This window comes from Periplaneta americana, chromosome 10 (genome assembly GCF_040183065.1).
Source record: "Periplaneta americana isolate PAMFEO1 chromosome 10, P.americana_PAMFEO1_priV1, whole genome shotgun sequence".
NCBI lineage: Eukaryota > Metazoa > Arthropoda > Insecta > Blattodea > Blattidae > Periplaneta > Periplaneta americana.
Window position 1 is genome coordinate 170449992 of NC_091126.1, and position 19473 is coordinate 170469464.

The following is a 19473-nucleotide window of genomic DNA, read 5'->3' on the forward strand; positions in this document are numbered from 1 at the left end:
CTGAAATTAATCCACGTTTAATATTATAACCTCTTTTATAGTGTTCCAGATTGTTAACGTCCCATCGGAACTATGTCAATCTGTACATAAAAAAGTACGATACGAAAACCTTGACAGACAGTTGCTTTTCTGTGTAAACAGAGAAACCTGTTCGTGCAGTCGCAGTGCATGATGGAGCTGTTTTTCTTTTCTTTAGTACAGCCATGTCTCTTAACTAACTGGGAGGTATATCTGAACGGTTTTTATGTTTCCAATACGTAATACTCGGTGTGTCAATTGCCATATGAGAGGTATTCTTTACTGCGCTCTACATCCGCGGAAGGAACTGGAACTAAACAACCTCAGTTCGTCTTGGAGATGGCTTGCTGGAACACGAAAGACAGAAAGCAGTGTGCAGTGGGGCAATTCGTCGTGTAACGAAGATTTATTTATTAACCACGTGGGAGAGAACACGTGGAATCGATATAATTATTCGAGGTAAATAATATTGTTCGTAAATAGTTTTTCAAGCCAAGAAAATTTCTAGGCAAAACATTTATTCTTCTTGTTTGTTTGTTTAAGAACATTTCCTAAGAAATTTGTATACCTGTAACGATGTTTCACATTATCAGTCGTTTAATATAAATAAAAGTTGTCTTTAATGTGGAGTAAACTCAATAAAATGGGTTTAATAGATTAGTAATTCGTTCACATTCATATGCTACTTGAAAAACATAGCGTAATATTTTCTTTAACATAGAACTGAAGGGGCGATACGATATAGTGATAAAGGCACAAAAAATAAATAGAGGTGGGAAAGTATTCAAATATTCGTAACCATAATATTATAACATGCGATCCCATATACCAAATAGTTAATAATACAAAATCGTTTTGTGATTGTCTGGAATAATCGGTTTTCAATTAATTGATGGCGATAAACATATGAGTTAAATAACGTTTCTTTTAAGAGACCTCACAATTCAAAAAATATTGCTGAAGAAAATTTACAGAATATTTGAAGGACTGCGTTTTGAAATACTACCATTGTTTGCAAGTAAATGACATACATATTTATTCACATATCCTTAAGAAAATGCGGATTTTTTTAAAAGGCAGTCATGCGGTTAAATATTATAAGTGTATATTATAACATATACCGTACATGTATTTCAGAACAAGTATCATCATCATCATCATCATCATCAGTTCTACAGAACTTGACAAAAGAAGGCACCATTTTTTGTAACAGTTACGTACTCCGAATAGAATACAGTACTAAATACGTAGTTTTTACTTTCCGACACACAATATGTTCTACAGAATAATTTTAGAAATGTTCCCCTGTTATATAGATGAGGAGACGAGACCTGGCAGTCAGCTGTGCGATAGGGGAAAGAATAAAGGCTCATTCACAATGAAAATTAAACATAACGTAAGCGTTAACTTAACGTTACAGTAAAATCAAGAAGTCATACCATCATTCACGACGGGAACATAAACACAACAGCAAACATACTTGGTAACCATGGAAACATAACGACGCCATTTCCTCATATTCTGTCGTATACTTCAGCGCTCCACGATTGTGTTCCGTTTGCAAATCACGTAAGCATAAGTATGAAAGTTTGGAGTTTGCAAACTTTCATGTTAACGTCTTACGGTAATGTTTATGTCAATGTTTATGTGAATCATTGTGACTGATCCCATTTGGTAGCCTGGGCGCAAACTTCTGTGTTTATGTTACGGTTATGTTTAATTTTCATTGTGAATGGGCCTTAAGCTATCAGAAAGAGAGTTTGTTTCATGATGGTTAATATTATACGAAACTACCGATACGGATGTTCATCTCAGACTAAAACTTATCTTCTTCCTACATACCAATTGGTGATATAGCCACGGTGATGTTACAGGACAGGTCTTGCCTCCTCTACTATAAGCAGTAATTAATGGTTGTATTCCGCCATAATGACACGAGCTGATGAAACATGTAATTTTAGCACTGCACTTAAGTTTGCTCGATCGGTATGGGTGAAAATTTCTGGACAGTTAGTGGGGGCAAGGCCCTCACAGGCAAGGGAGCAATTTTAGTGCCAGTGAAGATAGATATTATTGGAAGAGGTCGCACTTCGACGTAATTAATAATGGTGTTTTATATATAAATATGGTGATCAGTTCGCTCACGACTGATGTGAACAGCATAACGGCGATGAATACATTTATCACTACGTAAAACAGGTTAATGGTTGTAGGATAACCTGTGAAAAGTATTGGGTGCACGAATGTAAAACCACGTGCTTAGTACAGGGACAACATTTTATTTTTACCTCAATTTTTATTGCATCTGAGTTTTTGAATGTACTTCACTCCCACCACTTCTACTAATGAAGTTTCCAACTGTCCTCCACACACAACCAAGGCCGCATATAGTGAGTATAGTACGTTCCAGAAATACGTTCGCGTTTTCCAGTGACGAAAGAGCTTTCAAAATTGAATCATATTTTCGCAGAGCTACTGTCTGTTTGCCTACGTCGCATACCGATTTCCCCCACCTGCTTCTGCTCAACCCTCTGTAAAAGCTGGGCTGTCTTAGCTCTTTTCTGTTAGGAATTGGACGTTTACGTAATATAATACAATTGTTTAAAATAACTTAAATAAAAGGGGCTCGTTAGATAATTAACTGTCACGTGATTTCCTCCTTTTCTACGACTACTACGACATAACCACTTGAACGGACAGTAGATAGTATGTCTGAGTAATTTTATCTTTTCGGATCGGACAGAAGTGAAGATTGAATTTACAGTACGTAAAGTACTCTTTTATAGAGTAGGTACAGAATTATTTCAACATGACTTAATAGTACGAAGGACGAAACTGGTAATTGGGATTAGGTACAATAGTCTGTAATGCGATAATATGCATATTAGAACTGAAGCCTGCATCGATATGAACGGCCACCATTTTAAAAATGTGTTTAAATATCCATATTATGATTATTTTTCAATTTAACTTCATTCTCTATATTGTACGCTAATGTGCTGTAGGCAGTATAATATACACTGCATAATGAATACGTCCACATGGACAGCTCAGTTCGTGAGTAAAAACACTCATTGTTAATAATGTACTGTATTTTTATTAAACAAAAAAAACTAATGAAAATGATCTAACTCAAAAGCGCGATATTTCCTAGTTTACGTAAATGGATGAACTACTTTTCTTCCCTCCTATACATAGTAAGGTGATTTGTTCGTATATTACGCCAGTATCATCGAACTCCAGTCGTGGAAGGGGGCAGCAAACGGCGTTGATCCAGAGGTATAGGCAAGTTGATATTAAAAATGTTAGTAAAAATAAGATGATGTCCCTGTAGTATGTGCTGTTGCTAGTACGCTGTCTTAAAGAAAAGTGGTACTTCCTTTGGAGTAGTCCTTCAGTACTATTTTTAATTGATTATATTACAACGCTTTGTCAACTGCTATGGTTATCTAGCGTCTGAGTGAGATGAAGATGATTATCCAACGAAATTAATCCAGCGTCCAACGCCGGAAGTTACCCAGCATTAATTCCTAATGAGTTAAGGGAAAAGTCCGGAAAAATTCTTAACCAGGTAACTTGTCCCAACCAGGATTTGAACCCGGGCCCACTCGTTTCACGATAAGGAATGCTACCGTTACTCCACAGCAGTGGACTTCTGTAGAATTATTATTATTATTATTATTATTATTATTATTATTATTATTATTATTATTATTATTAATTATGCAGAGTAACTACTTAGGTTTGTATCGATTAAAAAGTATGAAAATTACCCTAGGTTATATGTAGGCCTACTAATTTCTGTGTGGAAGAGATTTCTTAAGTCTCCGCATTCGTGTTAATATATATTTGAATATATATTCTAAGGAAAGGTAATTTATTTAAATTAATGAATTTTTCTAAGTTGTGTTTGTGAGTTGTTCCTCTTTTGCACTGCGATGGCGTCATGATGGCGTAATCATTTGAATGTAGCGTAGGTTAAGTTGTCTTTGCTTAATTTAGGTCGTCCACACCTGTGGAGTAACTGTTAGCGCGTCTAGCCGCGAAACCAGGTGGCCCGGGTTCGATTCCCGGTCTGGACAAGTTACCTGGTTTTCCCTCAACCCAATATGAGCAAATGCTGGGTAACTTTCGGTGTTGGACCCGGACTCATTTCACTGGCATTATCACCTTCATCACATTCAGACGCTAAATACCCTAAGCTGTTGATAAAGCGTCGTAAAACAACCTACTAAAATAAAAAATAAAAAAATAATTTAGGTCAGGTTAGTGTAGGTGAGCTAGATTAGCATAGATTTGCTTATCATATTTTTTAAATTATTTTATGCTCGACCATGCCGAAATGCAGTAATTATACACCTGGTAGCAGACCTTTAATGCATGTCATTAAAGTACACCTACTCATTAAAGGTCAGGTCTTTCAGCCAATGACGACTCAGGTTACAACTGTTCAGCCAATGACAGGTCAGCTTTCTACCGTTATAAAACCGCAAGTATCGATTATTCTCGGATATGCAATCGAAAGGGAATTAGCGAAAAGTCACGGAGGCTGGAAATCCAATACTGTCGCAGAAGGTTATGTTCTGTTACTATAATAATTAGCGTTAATTGTAAATAATATTCAAATAAATTCAATTTGTCATCTCGTTTTTCAATGTCTAATTTTATTTCAATGTTATCTCTGTAGGTTCTTATGGCCTAGCAAGGTCAATGTGGACATCTGTTCCTCGGAAAAAATCAATACTTTCGCGTCTGCGCACATCTCACAACATACGGGACATTGCTCCATGTCAGATACAATAACATTAATAATATCAAGTTAGAAATATGATCGAGCATAAAAAGTCGTATGAAAGTCGCCTATTATGGTAATTAAGAAGCTCGTATGAAAATTATGAAACTCGCTTGCGCCCGTTTCATAAATATTCATACTCACTTCTTAATTACCTTCATTATAGACTCGTTGCATAATGTACTATTATATAGAGTGGCATATATTTGAAGTTCGTATAAAGACAATATAATTTTGTTAACAAATACTTTGTGTCAGAATATTATGTGCTTGAAATTGGGTTGAGACTGAAAATATGCTTTCGCGGGCAAAAAGCTTGATAGTGTATTAGACCTAAAATTCGGGCGATAATTCTAGGGCTGTACTTTTTCGAATTTTTCGGCTAGAAATAGACGAGGTATTTAACGTAAATAATTACCTTATTACTATTACTACTGCTGTTACTATTAATATTAGAATGTGGTGAATGAAGGTGCACTCTATGGTATCAGTTCCATTCAAACTTACGCAGTCTCATTTGACCACGACTTGTCCGTCTCCAGTCGTGCTTAGAGTGATACTGTACCCTCTCTTTTCACCAGAGTTAGTCCCAGCTCAACCATCCAACATAGAGTACGTCAAATATTTCAAGATCACCGAATGGGATTTGTACGTGAATGGATGGAGGAAAAATAATGAATTTGCTAATGTTTAAAATGCACATTTACAAAAAATTGCTGTAGTAATGTGTTGCAATTTTTACACCATTATAATTGATAATTTCGAAACATTTTATATTCTAAGAGCCACCAGCTCAGCTCAGGCGGTAGCGTATTTGCCTTGCTGATCCAGAGTTGCGCTAGGGAGTGGGTTCGATTCCCGCTTGTGCTGATTACCTTGTTTTCTTTCTAGGTTCTCCCCAACAGTAAGGCGAATGTCTGATAATCTATGGGGAATCCTCGGCCTCATATCGCCAAATATCATGTAGCTATCACCACTTCCATTAACGATAAATAACCCAGTAGTTGATACAGCGTCGTTCCTAACAAAGTAAAACATAAGGGTTGAGAAAATATTTAAGTGGATAGTTTTTTTCTATAAATGTGCATAACGTAGTTGTTCCTGCAATAACTCCTATGTGCAAAATATAAAATTTTTCAATACGAAAGAAAAAACACATTTATTCATACTATGGCAGCCGTACATAAGAGATTGTGAATTAATACATTTTTGAAACAAAGAAATATAATTACATATAGAAGATTTTATTACTTGCTGCATCACTATTTATGATATTTAATAGCGCGAAAATCTGAAAATCGATAAATATGTCACATAGGAGTTATTGCAGGAACAACGACGATATACTGCATGTATTTCGAAAATAAATGGTTAAAGACTGATATTTTGTATATACTCTCAGAACTGAAGTAGGCCTATGTTAAAAGCAGGCTATTCTTGTGATATATATGTAAGAATTACAACTACTCTTACGGAAATTATTAATTTTATTTACTTGAATTTTGATAATCAAATATAATATATTTTATGACAGACAACCATTCGATTTAATATTAGTACAGTTGACTCTCCTAAGTTCGAGAGAACAGAATTGAAAGTTCTGACCAATAAAGGTAGTGGGTGTGGCAGGCGAAATGAATACAAATTCTTATTGGTTATTCATCAACGAATATAGTACTGTACTTGCATTTCCTGCCCTCCCCGAGACTTGTGTATGCGCTTCTAGTACCACAGTGGGTTTCGACAGTTCCGTCTCACAAACGGTACAATTCTCAAATAGAAAAAGAAGAGTTTATTAATTTAAAATCAGTGATCAATATGGATGTCCTAATCAATAAAGTATTATGTTTTCCTTTAACAAAAGTATCACTACAAGACACAGGACCAATTTCCATTCAAATGGCAAACCCATTTCTTAGTGCCGGTATAGAGGCGTGTCTAATTGTCCTACGTAAGCAGTCGAACTTGATTTCTATCGAACTTAAGAGCTTCCACTGCATATTTTTGTGCCTCTAGTCAGCATTTCCATAGGTCGTCAATTCAGTGATAACCTGGGAGTGAAACTTAATGCCAGATGGGAAAGAGGCAAGAGATTTCAGGTTAACTGTGTTCTAGAGTTCCTCTAATGTGTACAGTAGAAAGAAGCGTGGGTCGTGCCCCGTTGAATCACAGTGCCTAAGTTGTTTCCTGTTCACTTGCTTTGTGTTGCAGTCGACGAGTAACTTCTTTAATTGGTTATTTTAAAACTCTTTATCAACTACGACGAGTAGCTTAGCTCGTGGGCTAAAAACCAAAGAATTTCATATTAATTTCGAAAAATAAATCGTTATACAAGTATTACATTTCACGTATTATCGCTAATTAGTTGTAAGATAATCTGTAGTAATGTTACGAGAGGTCTGAGATTTGCCGATAAATCCACGAGTGGATTTATCTGGGAAATCTCAGACCTCGAGTGGCATTTATTAGGACTATTTCGTGAATAAAATAAAAATGTAAATAATATACCCTAAAATTCGATCACAAAATGTTAATAATTGTTTATAAACGAATACTTAACCTATTCAGACATTGTGAAGTTGAAATACTCGTAGAATGAATATCGATTACTGCAATAAAGAAATTCGATGTTATTATTCAGTAATGCAAATTGCGAAATACAGGTTTCACAATGTTAATTACATGTACTGCACTTTTCTCTTATTATTATAATAACATAAATACATTTTCATTACCTGCTGAAATCATAATTTAATTTAACAGTAACAGTGGGGACAGCTATATACCAATGCTTATGTATTCACAGCGAGACATGTTGCTACACAGTGAAGCCATTTCTGTATAGATATTCCTAATTAAAACACGAATTTTATTACGTCATACGGAAGGTAGTTTGATCAAAGACCTTATTATTACTATGCAAGGTCTTTGGGTTTGATATGCGATGTTACATAAATTTGAACATCTGACTTTCTATTAATTGTTTCAGTTCATTCACAAAACACAAATTTTATAGGCTGCTTATAGGTTATGTTACCTGTGGGAGCAGGACCAATGTCAGCTGTGTCTTATTTCGAGCGTTACAATCAGTGCTACACGAAAGCATTTTTTATAGCTCGACAAACGCATTCTCGCTGTAGTATGTAACGGAACTAAAGCTATCTACACAGTTCAATATTCCAATCGCGTATGCGTGCAATCTGGGAAGAATATTGAAAGAATCAAGTTTAAAAGGTACGTTCAATTAATATGCATGAAGATTTTGTGTCTACATGGTGCGTCGTTTTGAACGTCGTCCTCACTGCGTAAATATATTAATTAATATTAAATATCAATCTTGCATTCATTGCTTTAAAGTTGAAAGAAAAGTTTAATCGTGTAGTTGCATCTTAATGTATTCATTCACGGGGAAACAGTTGGCGACAACGACTAAACAAAAGAACGACCATGCGATAAATTGATAGCGATAAATCTAGCTGCAGAAATTATCGCAAAGTCTGACTGTGATTGGTTAGGATTGAAAATTTCGTTACACTTCATTGGTCGAAAATGGAATGACGTCATATAAACGAAATAGTCGCAATAATTTCGTATAATTTGGAAAGCGAATTTTAAGTGAAAAAGTAATCCTATATTACGTATCAAGCTTAAAAAATAATGAAAAAGATTTCATACAACAGTGTATTCTACATATTGAAATTAAACGCAACTTCATAACACTGAGAAAAAAAAATATTATTTGTATTATGTAACATCTGCTGTTTCTATTTGTGGTGAATGTTATGTTTTATTTAACGACGCTCGCAACTACCGAGGTTATATCAGCGTCGCCGGTGTGCCGGAATTTTGTCCCCCAGGAGTTCTTTTACATGCAAGTAAATTTACATAAACATAAATAAATATAACATAATAGTACATTATGCAACGAGCCTATAATGAAGGTAATTAAGAAGTGAGTATGGATATTTATGAAACGAGCGCAAGCGAGTTTCATAATTTTCATACGAGCTTCTTAATTACCATTATAGGCGAGTTTCATACGACTTTTTATGCTCGACCATATTTCTAACTTGATATTATTAATGTTATTGTATCTGACTTGGAGCAATGTCCCGTATGTTGTGAGATGTGCGCAGACGCGAAAGTATTGATTTTTTCCGAGGAACAGATGTCCACATTGACCTTACTAGGCCATAAGAACCTACAGAGATAACATTAAAATTAAATTAGACATTGAAAAACGAGATGACAAATTGAATTTATTTGAATATTATTTACAGTTAACGCTAATTATTATAGTAACAGAACATAACCTTCTGCGACAGTATTGGATTTCCAGCCTCCGTGACTTTTCGCTAATTCTCTTTCGATTGCATATCCGAGAATAATCTATACTTGCGGTTTTATAACGGTAGAAAGCTGACCTGTCATTGGCTGAACAGTTGTAACCTGAGTCGTCATTGGCTGAAAGACCTGACCTTTAATGAGTAGGTGTACTTTAATGACATGCATTAAATGTCTGCTACTAGGTGTATAATTACTGCATTTCGGCATGGTCGAGCATAAAGGTCTTTAATAACATTGATTATCCTATAGTAATATTATGCAGCCCTAAAGAGTCTTTGTGTACTTATTGCGCCTAAAAATTAAAATAGACACTTTTTTATGTTTATTTTCTAATGGAAAACTCTCTGAGAAATTAGTTGATTTAGGTGAAATAGGATCAGTCTTTTAGTTAAAATACACAACAGACTTTCGTGACCTAAAGTCCACCTATCCTTTTTTGCTCGATTTTGTCCTTTTCTCTCACTGTGGTTGTCTGGAAAATATACACCTTTAAAATAAGCAGTCCATGGTTCGATTCTCAGAGTGGGCGGAGATTTACAACCATTCCACGGAACTAGGTGTTTGTCTCTTGTTGTATACATGTCCTGCGACATTTCTGCGGTGGTCTTGCATCGTGTTGACCAAACGGTCAGTGAAACCCTCAATATGAAAGGTGTAGTATTGCTTCAAATATCATAATATACCCCTCCTTACACTGCATTGGCTGGTGAATCAGTAAAAAAGGAGAGGATAGAAGAAATAATAAATATCTACTTTGCTTTTACAGAACATTGTAACAAATGAAAGAGAGAAGTGCGTACATCTAAAAAAAAATACTTTCAAAGGAATTACATGCCCATTACTTAGGAGATAGAGCAGAAATTTTTTAAGTGTAAGTTGAAAATATTCTTAGACTGCCATTTCTTTGAGTGAAGTTTACAAACTTTCGAATCGCCTTCGCAAGCTTACGGGTAAGGCTCAGTAGTAAAGAAAGTTTCCTTCTTTCACTGTGACAAGTGACAATACTGTACTTGTAATACGGGGAAAGTTCTAACACCAAAAAGAGAGCCCCATTTCATACATTTTTTTATCGTAATGTTATAAATCTTTCAAAACTTTCCAGTATTTTATAGCACCAAGATAGAGCTGGTTTTCCTCCAGCATTGTGTTACTCAGAGTTTATCATGCAGAGCTATGTAACGTTCGGTATTCATTTTCTGAAGATATTTCGGCCAGAAGATTTTATGCTAAAGTTTCATTCATTCATTAATTCAAGAGCAGGTCTTTCCTATTTTCTGACTTCCTCTTTGTCTCCTCATATGATTCATATATCTTAATGTCGTCTAACATCTGATATCTTCTTCCGCCTCGAACTCTTCCACCGTTCACCATTCCTTCCAGTACATCCTTCAGTAGGCAATTTCTTCTCAGCCAGTGACTCAACCAATTCCTTTTCCTCTTCATGATCAGTTTCAGCATCATTCTTTCTTCACCCACTCTTTCCAACACAGCTTCATTCCTTATTTTGTCTGTCCACTTCACACGTTCAATTCTTCTCCATATCTACATTTCAAATGCTTCCAGTCGCTTCTGTTCACTTCATCGTAATGTCCATGTTTCTTCCCATACACTGCCACATTCCATACAAAGCACTTCACTAGTCTCTTTCTTCGTTTTTTTTCCAGAGGTCCGTAGAAGATGCTCCTTTTTCTATTAAAAGATACCTTGCGCATTGCTATCCTCATTTTGACTTCCTGGCAGCAGCTCATGTTACTGCTCATAGTACACCCCAAGTATTTGAAGCTGTCCACTTGTTCTACTGCCTCATTTAGAATTAGCAAGTTTACCTTCTTTATTTTTTTCCTATGACCAGAAGCAGGTATTTATGGAGATTAATTTTATCATTTGTGTTTTTTAATATTGGTGTCGGCGGAGATTGTTGGAGATAGATTTGTACTCTTGACGGAGATTAATGGAAATTTTGGAAGATACACTTATTTTGGAACTGGAGTATTAATTCTGTATGATTATTTTTATTATTATTAATATTATTATTATTATTATTATTATTATTGACATTAAACGTTCATTGGATTCTGGTAAAGGTGCGGTATGGCCAGTTTGTTGGATTGAGACTGTATTTAACACACATTCATTAAAAACTAAAAAAAAAAATTGCAGCCCTCAAATTAACACTTTCAAATTATTAGTGAAATGTTGAATTCTCCGTCTTTTGAGTTCACTAACGTAATCAGAACACCTGGAATAACATGTAATGTAGCCTACTTGGATATATAACAAATTCAAGTGAAAAGAAAAATCAGAAAAAAAAACTCAGAATATGAAATTCGCCATAAAACGACGCAATAGTAATAATTCGCGAATGTGTTGATATTTTGCCATTATAACTCTATTTCGCGATATGTCGTGATTGTTTTATCTGTATATTATTAATCAGAATCACTTAATCCATAAATATGAGTAAAAATCTATTGTAAAGAGTATTTCCGAGGTGGTGTTACAAACTTTCAGGGATGATAGCGAAGGGCACATGTATCAATTTGAGATAAGGAACCCTGGTCCGGAAATGACCGAGTCGAAAGTTACAAGCAAAATAATTGTGTGGAAATGAAATAATTTTATTCCTCTGTACACTTTGTGTGTATTTATCTGAACATCTTACACATACTGTATTCATCTGACGTTGTTTACGTTGCCTACTTACAGTATTCCATTCAGCGCGATGTCTGAGGGATGGGGAGAGGAAACTACACTAAAGCAATGCAGATAGCGTAATGTGTAACGGACATGGTCGGTCCTGATATGCACGTCTGTAGACAGCAGTGTATGTGTACAAGTTGTAGTGTCCAGTCGATCAGTCCTAGTGAAATGGAGGAGTATGCGAGAGCGGAATAAGTAGATCTCATATTCGAATACGGATGAGCCAATGGGAACAGTAGACAAGCTCACAGATTGTATCGGAACAAGTACCCACGTAGGAGACATCCGGCCCACATCATTTTTCCACGAGTATTCCAAAAGTTAAGAAAAGGAGGGGAAGTGGTGCCAAATTACAATTCCATTTCCACACAACTATTTTTGCTTATAACTTTCGACTCACTCAATTCTGGACCATGGTAGCTTATCTCAAATTGATACATGTGCCCTTCGCCATTATCCCTGAAAGTTTGTAACACCACCTCGGAAACACTCTGTATATCTTTTATGTCGTGATTTTCGTAATCTTCATAAATACCCGGCCCTGCCTATGACCATGGTCTTCGTCTCATTTGCATTTGTCTTCATTCCATACTGCTCACATCTGTCATTTAGCTCCAGTAGCATATCCCTTAGTATCATCTCTTCTTCAGCTAATAACGCCATATCATCAGCAAATCTTTTTCACTTTATTCTTCTTCCTCCTACTATTACTCCTCCCACGTTCGGTATAGTTTAGTCCATATTAATTTATTGGAACCAGATTTGTTATTGTGCAAAAAATATTTCATCCCAAATGCCCTACATTCTAACGTTACGTGACTAGTCCAGAAACTTTCGCTCATGATGGGTTAATGTAGTGATAGCCCATGTCCACAATTCGAAGCACAGTTAGAAACTAGGGACCATATTAATAGAAATTCTTAGCGCTAGCTTTGTATTGTATTGTATTGTATTGTATTGTATTGTATTTATTAACATTCCATGGTATTCATACATGCTTACAGCTAGAATATGGAACAAGTCAAAAAACTTAATACTATTATAAAATCTTAATTTATACTCACAGTCTAGATGAAATATATATAGACGAGATTTACAATATAGTCTACTAGTACAACACAAAGTTTTAGTATCAATTTCATGAAGTGTTATTGAATGTCATGAATTCACCTACAGAATAGAAGGCGTGAGAAATTAGGTACTTCTTTAATTTGGCCCTAAATAATTTTATGTTTTGAGTTTCATTTTTTATATCGATAGGGAGGCTATTAAAAATTTTTACTGCCATATAACGCACTCCTTTTTGATAGCACGATAGACTTGCCGATGGAGTATGAAAGTCATTTTTTGACGTGTATTTATGCTATGAACTGTTGAATTAGTTACAAAGTTTTCACGATTACATACGAGGAAGGCTATTAATGAAAAGATATACTGACAAGCCATGGGCATTATTTGTAGTTTTTTTAAAATTGCCCTACACGATTCCCTAGATTTGGCACCTACTATTATTCTAATTACTCTTTTTTGTAATAGAAATATATTGTTACTATCTGTGGAATTTCCCCAGAATATTATTCCAGAACTCATTACCGAGTGGAAGTATGCAAAGTATATTGTTTTTAAGGTATTGATATTTACTGTCTTTTGCATAGATCTAATAGCAAAACAAGCTGAATTTAGTTTGGGGGTAATTTCTTTAATATAATTTTTCCAATTTATCACATTATCGATTTTTAAGCCAAGAAATTTGGTTGTTGTTGTTTCTAATAGGAATCTATTATTAATTATTGCGCTAGAAATTTGCGACGTTGAATTTGGACAGGATTTAAATTGAATTATGTCAGTTTTGTTACAATTTAATACTAATTTATTGACTGAGAACCAGTCACAGTCACCAGCTTCCGGTGGATGATCAGCGAACTAACGTTTTTCGTATTCATAAACCAGTGTTAGAGAGATATGTTATGATATGATATGATATGATATATGATATGATATATGATATGATATGATATGATATGATATGATATGATATGATATGATATGATATGATATGATATGATATATGACATGACATGATATGATATATGATATGATATGATATATGATATGATATATATTATATGATGTGATATATGATATGATATATGACATTGATATGATATATGATATGATATGATATGATATGATATGATATGATATGATATATGATATGATATATATTATATGATATGATATATGATATGATATGATATGATATGATATGATATATGATATGATATATGATATGATATGATATGATATGATATGATATGATATGATATGATATGATATGATATATGATATGATATGATATGATATGATATGATATGATATGATATGATATGATATGATATGATATGATATGATATGATATGATATATATTATATGATATGATATATGATATGATATGATATATGATATGATATGATATGATATGATATGATATGACAGTTTACATTAGTACAAGGTAGTGAACAGTAATATTTTGGGGCCCAGTATTAGGACAATATTTAAAGTTTTCACGAAGATTCTTAAATCTGTACAAAGAAGAGGGCAGAATGATTTCAGAGGTATTCAAGAGTATTGAAATCTAGAAGAAAGCCTTTATGAACTTCGAGTATTTATTGCTTCCTGCCCTATGTACTTGAGCCAGAAAGATTTTAACACGTGCCTTTCCTTGAAGCTATTAAATTCCGTCCAAAAATACGCACTGCTCATATCAAGTAGGCCTACATCACAGAAGAACAGAAGTCATATGAGTGTAGTGGAAATAATTTTCATTGCAGGTTAAAACTTTTAACTTGTGCATTTCCAGGACACGTGGCGAACTTAAAAGCTTTTGAAGCTTACGCTGTTTGAGCGTTAATTTCAAAATAGACCAGTATTAACTTGCGCTTTGCGTAAAATGATTTTATGCGGACATAAAGAAGTAAGTTACATACAGTGACTCACAACAGTATTCTTACACTAGAGATACTTAAAAATGGAAGATATTTAAAGTTTGAATTGTGGTATAATTTATGTAAATTAAAAGAGATACAGATGGTAATTATGAGCTTAAATATATCAGAAACTTACATAGGATAATGGTAAGGAGCATCACAAAATCATAGCAATACGGTGTCACAAAAGCTTTTGTACACATCGCAAAACTATTCACACGCATCAAAAGTATTAATACAATACTAATACACTGTAAGCCAGTGATGTCAAAGCAAGCGCATTTTTCTGACCTTGATGTCGTGCGCGGGCAGCAAGCGCTAAGTATGGAAAGAGGAAGGGTTGTGTAAATGAATAAGCAACCTGTTGGATTAAGAAAACAGTGGTGCACAAACTTCAAACGGAACGTGAAATTTTATGTCATTATTTTTATATGGCTTCTTTCTGTTTGATGTTTTCTATATTGTCTGTAAAACAAAAGTACTAACACTGATTTCTTAATATTGCACTTGTGTTTTAAATCTTAATAACGTAATAGAGAGTTAAGAAGGAATATTCACTTAAATTCCATAGTAGTATGATATTATACTGTATTAAGTGAATGAAACACACCATTCATAAAGAAAGTGATATTCCTAAGAAAGAGATTATGACATGATAAGTTGGAATTTATATTGATGGTATCTTTAGCCTTACAAAAGTAATCAATAAACTAATCAAAACAATATTACAGTACAAAGTAAAGTTGCCTAGTTACTGTATCTGTTTTAAGTGTAACTAATATTACATAACAAAACTCTTATCGCATTATGCTTTTAAGGTGATATTTGTGAGCAACTTCCTATCATCAGAATTTTAAATTATTTTCTCGAAATCTGCTGAAGCTATAGAGCTGACATTTTTACAACACATGCGCACGTATCTTTTGCTTATGTTGTAACAGTAGTTGCTTTGTTAATTCATTTCCTTACAAACAATTTCCATGCGAATATTTTCAAAATTTGTAATACACTATCTTCAGTAATACGTATTTACGGTATATTAGATTTACGAAAACATTCTGTAAGGCTACTAAATAAATAGGCCTATACCTGAAAATTTCACTTTTCTATACGAAAAGTTGAGAAAATATTTCTTTTGAATAAAAAAATCAAACTTGTGAAAAATGAGCATTAAAATTAAAACTTACATTCTTATAATGCACTTATACTTCTCAGGCAAATCTAAAAATTAACAAGTACACAGTTTTATTAATTTCTCTTCCATTTATCTATTGAATCAGTGCTGGTCATCCCTGAATATAGCTCGACCAAGCGGCATATACCACCTCTTTCGTCCGTCTCTTTCCTTTCCGCTGTAAAGCGCTCAGGCTCTCCTGGGCTCTAAAGCGCGCGCTTGCTCCGGTGGGCATCAATTGACATACCTGCTGTAATCAGTACTTGGTAGGATACCTTTTGTTGTATTACACTTTGTGGCTATTTAGGCATTAATTTCACCAATTTGCTTGTTACTGCTGGTGAAGTAGCATACTATTCTGCTCGGACTTTTTGTTCAAGATCAGCGGCATTTCGAATTTCATATTTTTGAATTTGTTTTCCAAGGCGAGAACACAAATTTTCCATCGGATTGATATCCGGCGATTAGGGTGGTTTTTTCCAGTACTTCGGGGCAATTGTATAGTGACCAAGTACGTGCAAGCAATGACTTGTGCTAAGGGTCATTGTCTCGGTACAATTTGAAACTATTCTCTATGCCCATTTTTATAGCACTCTCTTTATAACTTTTTCGTCACTATATCTACGCTCTTTTATTGGTCCACCGTGCCTTTAAGGAAGGCTGGATTTTCAACACCTCTGGAGGATGCACATGGACATTATTTTATTTTTACTAACATTTTTCATATTAAACTGGCTATACTTTTGGATTAATGATTGAGACCCGGAAACACAATTTGCTGCCTCCTTCCACGACTGGAGTTCGATGATAGGTAGTGGCGCAAAATGCAAACAAATCACTTTACTAGCTACAGGAGGGAATAAAAGTAGTTCATCCATTTACGTAAAGTAGGAAATATCGCGACTTTGAGTGTGAAAATTTTCATTAGGCTTCGTTTAATCAAAATACAGTACAGTATTAACAATAAGTGTTTTTACTCACGAACTGAGGTATCCATGCGAACGTATTCATTAAGCAGTGTATATTATACTTTCTACAGCACATTAGCGTACAATACAATGACGTTAAATTGAAAAATAATCATAATATGGATATTTAAACACATTTTTGAAAATGGTGGCCATTCATTTCGATACAGGCTTCAGTTCTTTTGTGCATATTATCGCACTATAGACTATTGCATCTAATTCCAATTACCAGTTTCGTCCTTCATACTTAGTAACTCATGTTGAAATAATTCTGTACCTACTCTATAAAAGAGTACCTTACGTACTGTAAATTCAGTCTTCACTTCTGTCCGACCCGCACAGATAAAATTACTCAGACATGCTATCTACTGTCCGTCCAAGTGGTTATGCCGCAGGATCGTAGAAAGGGGGGGGACACGTGATAGTTAATTACTTAACGAGGCCCTTTTATTTAAGTTATTTTAAACAGTTGCATAATATTACGTAGACGTCCAATTAATTCCTAACAGAAATTAATGTAATCAGAAAAGAGCTAAGAAAGCCCAGCCACTAGTCTTTACAGTGGAGAGAGAGCAGAAGCAGGTGGGGGAAATCGGGATGCGACGTAGGCAAACGGACGACAGTTCCTGTGCGAAAATATGATTCAATATTGGAAATTTTTCGTCACTGGAAAACGCGAACATATTTCTGAAACGTACTATAATCACGAATTCAGTACTGCGGCCTTGGTTCTGTGTGGAGGACAGTTGGAACTTCGTTAGTAGAAGGGGTGGGAGTGAAGTACATTAAAAAACTCAGGTACAATAAAAGTTTAAGTAAAAATAAAATGATGTCCCTGTACAACCCCATACTGTCACTGAATCACCCTCATAGTTTAGAGTGGAAGCAAGATTGTTTATATCAACCGCTGTGGAGAAACGGTTAGCGTACCTGACCGTGAAACAAACTCCCCAGATTCCTCTTACGTTACCGAATTATTTACTTTTAATTTACAAAGCATTCTCTGAAGTTTCTCACTGTGGCACCACTAACTTAACTTCCAAATAGGAATTCATACTTGCCGTCCTTTTGTGTATCATGTGTTGTATTCGGTAGTCTTCCTGTAGTATTGCACACAACATAACCATACAGTGATTTCTTATGTTTTTTTAATAAAAACTCTCACGATAGTAGACGGAACGTGTTAATGGCCCCATTGCTTGGATGTTATAAATTGCTGGAGACCTTAATAAAGAAATTACTCAAGGTGTATGTTTTATTGGATTTTTTGTTTTCTTATCTATTACATACACATACAAATTTATATACCGGAGGATTCACAAGGATTTACCGTCCCTTAAGGAGCTTATTTCCGAAGACATTCCGAGCAAAAAAAGTCATGTAAACATTTGTCCTAATCTCAATATTTTCAGAATTACACTAATTTGAATTTGTTTGAAAAAATACCGTAATTCTTGGGCATGAACTCTATAGTTGCTTCGTACAGAACTTTTTTTTTCGATTTTTAAATACAAAATTACATTTTCTTACGCATTTATCACAGCAATTGTTACAAATCACGCCACTCTTGTAAATTGTTTAAGACTGTACATTAGGATGCATAATTAAACTGTAAAAATGAAGTTCCTAAAGTCGTATGATTTGTAACAATTTTTGTGGTAAGTGCGTAAGAATGATGTCATTTTTAGTTAAAAATTGGAAAATAAAATCTGTACAAAGCAATTAACAACACATTTTTAGCTTCAGAACACTAGCCAATTAATTAATTATGGCGAGTCCTTGGCATCAACCCCTTTGATTTAATTACCTGGTTGGGTTTTTTCGAGGTTTTTTCCAACCAAAAGGCAAATGCCGGGTAATATTTTGGCGAATCCTCGGACCTCACCTCATCTCACTACATCTCGCGAAAATATTGTAAAAAATTGCACAAAATTGTAAAAATTGTAGAAAATTACTAAATTGCAAAAATTGTAATTGTAATATTGTAAAATTTTGACTTGTTCCACATCTTAAAGCTTTATTGCTCATGTAAGATCTATGGAATAAAATGAATGAATGAATGAATGAATGAATGAATGAATGAATGAATGAATGACACTTCGGAATAGCTCATTCTCTATTTGTAATATTTTTTACTCGTGAAACTAAAGAAAAAATGTATTTTACTAAAAATTTCAAATTAATGTATCTTTGAAAATATTGCGATTAGGACAAATGTTTATATGGCATTTTGTGCTCAGAATATCTTCGGAAATAAGATCCGTAAGTGACGGTAAATCTTTGTAAATCACCCTGTATATTCAGATTAAATTTTGTCGTAGCCCGTTGCATTAATTCACACGATTTGTAGATCAGGTATTTTTTCAGAAAAAGATTATCAAGTAATTTCTTTCACTGGCCAATAACGTATTGACGATTTTGAGTGTTACCAGAAAAATAAATTCAACGTCTATCAACACTGTAGATCACAAATATCGTAGTAGTAC

The 19473-nt window shown here is 34.5% G+C and overlaps 1 long non-coding RNA gene across 1 annotated transcript in view; it reads left to right on the plus strand.

The window, feature by feature from the left end:
* The first annotated feature begins 296 nt into the window (after nt 1-296).
* Nucleotides 297-19473, plus strand: part of LOC138707351 (uncharacterized) — a 141141-nt gene continuing 121964 nt past the window's right edge. Inside the window, exon 1 of the long non-coding RNA XR_011334190.1 lies at nt 297-477. This is a non-coding gene — a long non-coding RNA (uncharacterized lncRNA). The remainder of the gene's footprint in view (nt 478-19473) is intronic.